The sequence below is a fragment of the Aegilops tauschii genome, chromosome 4 (assembly GCF_002575655.3).
Source record: "Aegilops tauschii subsp. strangulata cultivar AL8/78 chromosome 4, Aet v6.0, whole genome shotgun sequence".
NCBI lineage: Eukaryota > Viridiplantae > Streptophyta > Magnoliopsida > Poales > Poaceae > Aegilops > Aegilops tauschii.
In genome coordinates, this window is record NC_053038.3 from 2,497,562 (window position 1) to 2,503,752 (window position 6,191).

The 6,191-nt window shown below is 44.0% G+C and overlaps 1 long non-coding RNA gene across 1 annotated transcript; it reads right to left on the reverse strand.

The window, feature by feature from the left end:
- Nucleotides 1-2,461: 2,461 nt before the first annotated feature.
- On the reverse strand, nucleotides 2,462-5,727 carry LOC141021141 (uncharacterized). The gene is made up of 2 exons (XR_012181150.1): nucleotides 2,817-5,727; nucleotides 2,462-2,699 (listed from the first exon to the last, which is right to left on the reverse strand). It is a non-coding gene; the product is annotated as an uncharacterized lncRNA (long non-coding RNA).
- Between the last annotated feature and the right edge of the window lie 464 nt (nucleotides 5,728-6,191).

Genomic DNA, 6,191 nt, shown 5'->3' on the forward strand with positions numbered 1-6,191 from the left:
TGCTTGAGTGAGTTGCCCTGGCGGCGAGCTGCCAAGTGACCTCTGAATGTGGCGGTGGACAAGGTTGGGATTTTCTATGGTTTGACCTTGTCAAAAAACTTAAGCACAAAATAAGCTCCCCACGAAATTATTTCACGATCTGACCCTTTTCAAAAACGCCAAAAGCCGTGGCGTTGCTGCTCTATTTGGAAACGCCAAGCCAGCCTAAGTTGCTGGCCTGTTCGGAACGCTACATGGCAGGGCAGAAACGCCAGCATCTATGGCGTTGCTGTAAACGACAAGGACTTTGGCGTTGCTACCCCAACTCCAAATGTCATAGGGTGCGGCGTTTCCAACAAGAAGTGCCCATTTGCCACTTATCTATTAAGGAAAGAAACGTTGTGTGGCCCGGCGTATCCATGTGGGGCAGAAACGCCACAAACCGTGGCGTTATCAAAAGGGCCAGATCGCGAAATAAAATCGGAGAGAGTTCATTTTGTGCTAAATTTTCCTGATAAGGTCAAAACAGTGAAAAAGACTGAGAAGGTTATCTTGCGCTAGTGGTGAGCACAAGGTGTTTGTGCTAATGCTTGAGCGAGTTGCCTTGGCGGCGAGTGGCTAGCAAGTGGCCAAGTGACCGCTCAATGTGGTGGTGGACAAGGCCTCGTACATGATCCTACCCTTAATCGATTCATTGTTTTTGCCATTAGCAACCTTTGTTACGTGACACGGCCACTTGACCCAGACAACCCTGGTACATGGTGATTGGCGTTTGCTCTATAACGAACCACGGGCATTGTACAGGGGATGTTGTATGGAGGATGTGCCCAAGGGACACGGAGGGCAGCCCTCACACCCGGCTCAATAGTTTAGTTTAAACATTCCCTTGCGCTGATGGGATTCAATGACAGATGTGCCATGTGATGGTCAAGCTCATCATCTAGAGATTGACTGTTGGAACTAATCTTGTTATTAGTATTAAGCATTTAATATTAGGTCATGTTTAATTTGTTGCGTTGTGTAATAGCCACGTAGAGTTGCATTAGTCAGCCAAGTACAGAGAAAATTGCATGCTCGGCAACATGGCGTAGCGGCCGGATCAGCAGCAGAGAGATAGAGCAAGTGCACGCAAGCAGGTCGGCAAGCCAGGAGATGAGTGGTCGTAGTCATGTATATGTGTATTAGGTGACCAAGTGATCAGTGCATGTGGAGAGATGTGACCTGCATGCACATGTACTATTAGTGTGGTCAGGTCGTACTTAGTGTGAGGCTGCATGCACGCAGTTTGGCCTGGTTGTATGACCGTTGAGGAAGGCAGTACTAGTGTTGAACATGGGCGTGCAAGTAGCTTGTGGTAAGTAAAAATAGGATCAAGTAGGTGCGGCTTGACCGGCGTGTGTGCATGCTAGTGGTTAGTGGGTGCGTGATAGTCGTGTGAGTCCGGCTATTAAAACCATGTATTTGCATCATGTATGTGTGAGAAGGAACAAGAGAAAAGGCAAGTGCGTGTGCCACCAAAAAATGCTCTGCGTGTTCATTATCTTCTTCCACCTTGAGTTTGTGTGCGTGAGTCTACTTCCTCCTCCTGGGCTGTTCCAACATTGACCACGTCTAGATATATTGTGGTCAAGTGGACGCTAGGCACCCATCAACGAGGGCGGAAAGGAGGATAATCGGTGACGCATGGGATGCTACATTAATATAGAGCATGTGCGCCAGCACAGGGTAGCACGAGAGTTTTTTCGGTCATGCTTATTAGGCTAGATGCGTGTGATATATTCTTTTCTCTCATTGCAACGCACGTACATATTTGCTAGTACTAGTATATGTATACGTGCAATGCACGTCAATATCAGGCAAAATATATACATGTTGATATTAGGCAGAAAATTAATTGCACATTAATATTAGGTAGGATGTCAATTACAAGTTAATTATATAATAGTCTATATTTGGTATGTTATTAATTGCGTGCTAAACATGTTGATCGGTTACCATTGGAGGAACATAGATCATTGGATTGACACTGTTTGATGGCTGAGATTTGTTGAATATGCCTTTTTGGGTCTTTTTATATTGACTAGTCAATGTACGTGCAATGCATGTTAATTTGGAAATATATTAAGTGCATGCGGATATTAATTAGGATGTTATTTACGTGTTATTATGTGATTAGCACTATTTTTGGCATGAAATTAACTGCACGCTAAATGTGTTGAGCGCTTGACATTGAAGCAGTCTAGGTCGTTGGATTGACATAATTTGATGGCCAAGATTAATTGGATATGCCCCTTTGGGTCTTTTTATATTGATATATATATAGATGATGTAGATATAGATAGATGATACTAAATATAGTATCACGCGGTACTCACTATCAAAAGGTATTGTAAACCTGCTTCGTGAGTTTCCATTCCAGGAAGGATCGCGTTTATTTAGCATGTCTTAATGTGTTTACATTTTGTATTGTAGCAAAAAGATATAGTAGTAAATTATTGCATTTATTATATCATGAGAAGATACATATTGTTCTTCTTCGTTGCTTGCACATACGAGCTTGTAAGAACATTATTCTGACCCATCCTTGCTACAGCAACAGAATGTCCTTCCAAATTGTTTTACGCAAGAACTCGCTTTTGCCTCGTAACCTTGGCTAGCACATGTATCCTTGCATTTACCATCTGAGCAATTCGGCGTATCATCACAATTCCCTATACGAGCTGTGGAGAATAAAATGTAATGCAACAAAAATAATCAGAACGCCACAATAACTCCAACAAATGGTACAAAAATATAAAACTATATGTGCAAGTAAATAAAAATGTTTATGTGCCTACCTGATGTATCATATGATTGGGCAGTGGTTAAGATGGCCAACAAAGCCACTATGCCTAGTACCCATGTGATTTTGCTTCCAAAAGCCATGGATAAGAGCTACACACTCCTTCTGTTGTATAGTTCTTCCGGTAAAATGTTATAGAACTAGTGATGTCGTTTCTTGTGTTTATATAGAGGGCCACTAAAATTGGTCGCAATCAATGTCTTCCATATTTGTTCTTTCATGATAAATGATTTCTCCCATATCCAAGCACATTATTATTAGGATACATTCATGGCAATAAACTCATTCCTATTTATTCTAGTATGCTGAATATTTTCTCCCAAGATCAGACTCATTGGTTGTTCAAGGTAAATCATTAAAATAGATTGCACGTAACATTGATGTTTTTGGCTTAAATCTTCTACATTATTTTTTGTCAATCATTCCTATGCTAGCTGGAATTAATCAATTCTACTGAGTATTGGTAAATTGTTGATCCAACGATATGTCGAAGAAGTAGGAACGCGACGGAATCATGTAGTGGTCTATCAGGACAACACCACGGGTTATATAGGTTCAGGCCTCCCCGAGGACAATAGCCTTAGTGGCGCGTGTATTGCACTGATATCAAAGAAGGATAACAAGGGCCTTGGAGACTAATCAAGATAGGATCTACAACTAGGCAGGAGATGGGATGTGCCATCACGTCTAACATATCCGAAGTAATGCTTACATGGCTATATGGATGGAATTTTTTACAAGGCTTTTATAATTGGTTTAGTTTCCTTTTCTCATTGTAATATGCATTATGATCCCATTGCATTGATCCCATTATTCCATAGACTATAGCATGCCCATATCATTTTGTTGAGTTTGGTTTGCCTTGTTACCAGATTATTTATAGTTTGGCACAATGTTTGTTTCTATCTATATCATGTAGGGTTTTGCGCCAAAGTTGCAAATTCTTCTATTCCTGTAGAATTCTCTGCACTCGACACACTGTTCTCATATCATTGATCGAGTGGCATCTTCATTTGTACACAAAATATGGTATGTATATGTTGCATGACTGACCGACACACAACATGTAGCATGTCTATTCCTAAGTGGCGAGACATGTGTGACTCAACTCTTGGGTAAAGATGTACACCCTTTGCAAAAGCATTCAATCTGCTCGACTAGCCACTATCCACGGTATTGGGTAAATTAATATGGTTAGCTCTTTTAAGCTGAGCCCCTTGGCAGGGATGTTCTAAAATAGGTTGTGGTTAAGTCACTCAGGGTATTGGTAGGCCGTCATGGGGCACCCGAAAACCACTTGGCAAGGCCATAATTCGAGGCTATAGAAGATTAGGCGAAGCCCTAGTGGTCAATATGTATTTTAGTTCATTGTTAGTTAGTTGCATGCCTGTCATCTTGCAACCAGTTATACATACACTAACTTGTTAATTCTGGAATTTCTGCGTTGTTAGGAAATTTCCTCAGAGGAGAACATGATAACCCATGGTTGTGCGCAAGTGATTTCAATGAGTTGCTCGATGAGAATGATCAATCTGGACTCTGGAGGTGTGCACAGGGAGGAGTACGTGGATGATGGATGGTTTTCGGGAGGTGGTCAATTTCTATCGCTTCACAGATTTTGGCATAACTCGAAAGGACTAAAGGCTAAAGCTAGAACATCTATAGTGACAGATGAGGGCGAATCGTAACTTAGAAGAAGGCCACCTTCAAACTGCTTAAAATCAAGAAATTGTAAGGATGTTGGACTACCGCGTATTTGGGACTACCGGCAGCAGGGAAACAGAAGCTCTTTGAGAACACAATGGTTGCACACATCTAGAGAACCGAGTCTGATCCTTGTGCCTTGCTAGTTGGCATTAGTACATCAGACTGGGATAACGGGGGTGGTCGGCAGAGGCCGTTCAAGTTCGAAAGTGCATGTAGTAGGCATGGAGCGTACCATAGAGGATTATTGGGTGCCGATTAACTAAAATTTGGAGCATGTCTATGAAGCACTTGGTGAGGTTAAAGACATAGTAGATACTACGGAAATGGAGCAAGGAGGAATTTGCTCTGTCAAAAAAAGCTAAAGACTATGTGTGCAATGTTATAAAGAGTGAGAGCTAAATCCCTGTGGAAGGGTGAGGGAGTCCTGGATTAAGGGGTCCTCGGGCGTCCGGCCTGTTAGCTATGGGCCGGACTGATGGGCTGTGAAGATACAAAGACCGAAGACTCTACCCGTGTCCGGATGGGACTCTCCTTGGCGTGGAAGGTAAGCTTGGCGACCAAATATGAAGATTCCTTTCTCTGTAACCGACTTTATGTAACCCTAGATCCCTCCGGTGTCTATATAAACCGGAGGGCTAGGTCCGTAGAGAGGAAGGATAATCATAGTCATACAGACTAGACTTCTAGGTTTTTAGCCATTACGATCTCGCGGTAGATCAACTCTTGTAACACTCATATTCATCAAGATCAATCAAGCAGGAAGTAGGGTATTACCTCCATAGAGAGGGCCCGAACCTGGGTAAACATTGTGTCCCCCGTCTCCTGTTACCATTGACCTTAGACGCACAGTTCGGGACCCCCTACCCGAGATCCGCCGGTTTCGACACCGACATTGGTGCTTTCATTGAGAGTTCCACTGTGCCATCGTCAAAAGGTTTGATGGCTCCTTCGACCATCTACAGCGATGCTGTCTAAGGGGAAGTCTTCCTCCCCGGACAGATCTTCGTATTCGACGGCTTCGCACTGCGGGCCAACTCGCTTGGCCATCTGGAGCAGATCGAAAGCTACGCCCCCGGCCATCAGGTCAGATTTGGAAACTTGAACTTCGTCGCGGATATCCGTGGAGACTTGAGCTTCGACGGATTCGAGACCATGGCAGCCGCTCCCTGCCACCACGATGAACATGATGTAGATCTGTCATCAGACCATACCCAGGAGATAGCACCTATTGCTGCTCTGGCCTTAGATCCGGAGCAGATCGCGCCATCCGAGGATGGGAAGCTCAACCCCGCCATGGAAGCCACAGATTCAGCGGCATTGGAGCCGCACACAGACCTAACTTCAAGTGACATCTATGTCACCAGAACCACGGACTTGTCTCCGGTCACAGGTTCCGAACCATGTGCGTCCGCATACCTCGAGCTTGATCGGACATCTATTGTCGAATTTAGCTCCGCGGACATCTTCCGGCACTCGCCACTAGGCGACGTGCTAAACTCATTAAAAAATCTATCCTTGGCGGGGGACTCACAGCCGAATGATATCCAGTTCGAACTAGAGGCTGATGATGGAGAATTTCGTTTCCCACCCACCGCCCACTTCATAGCCACTGTCGAGGACCTAACCGACATGCTTGATTACGGCTCCGAGGACATCGACGGTA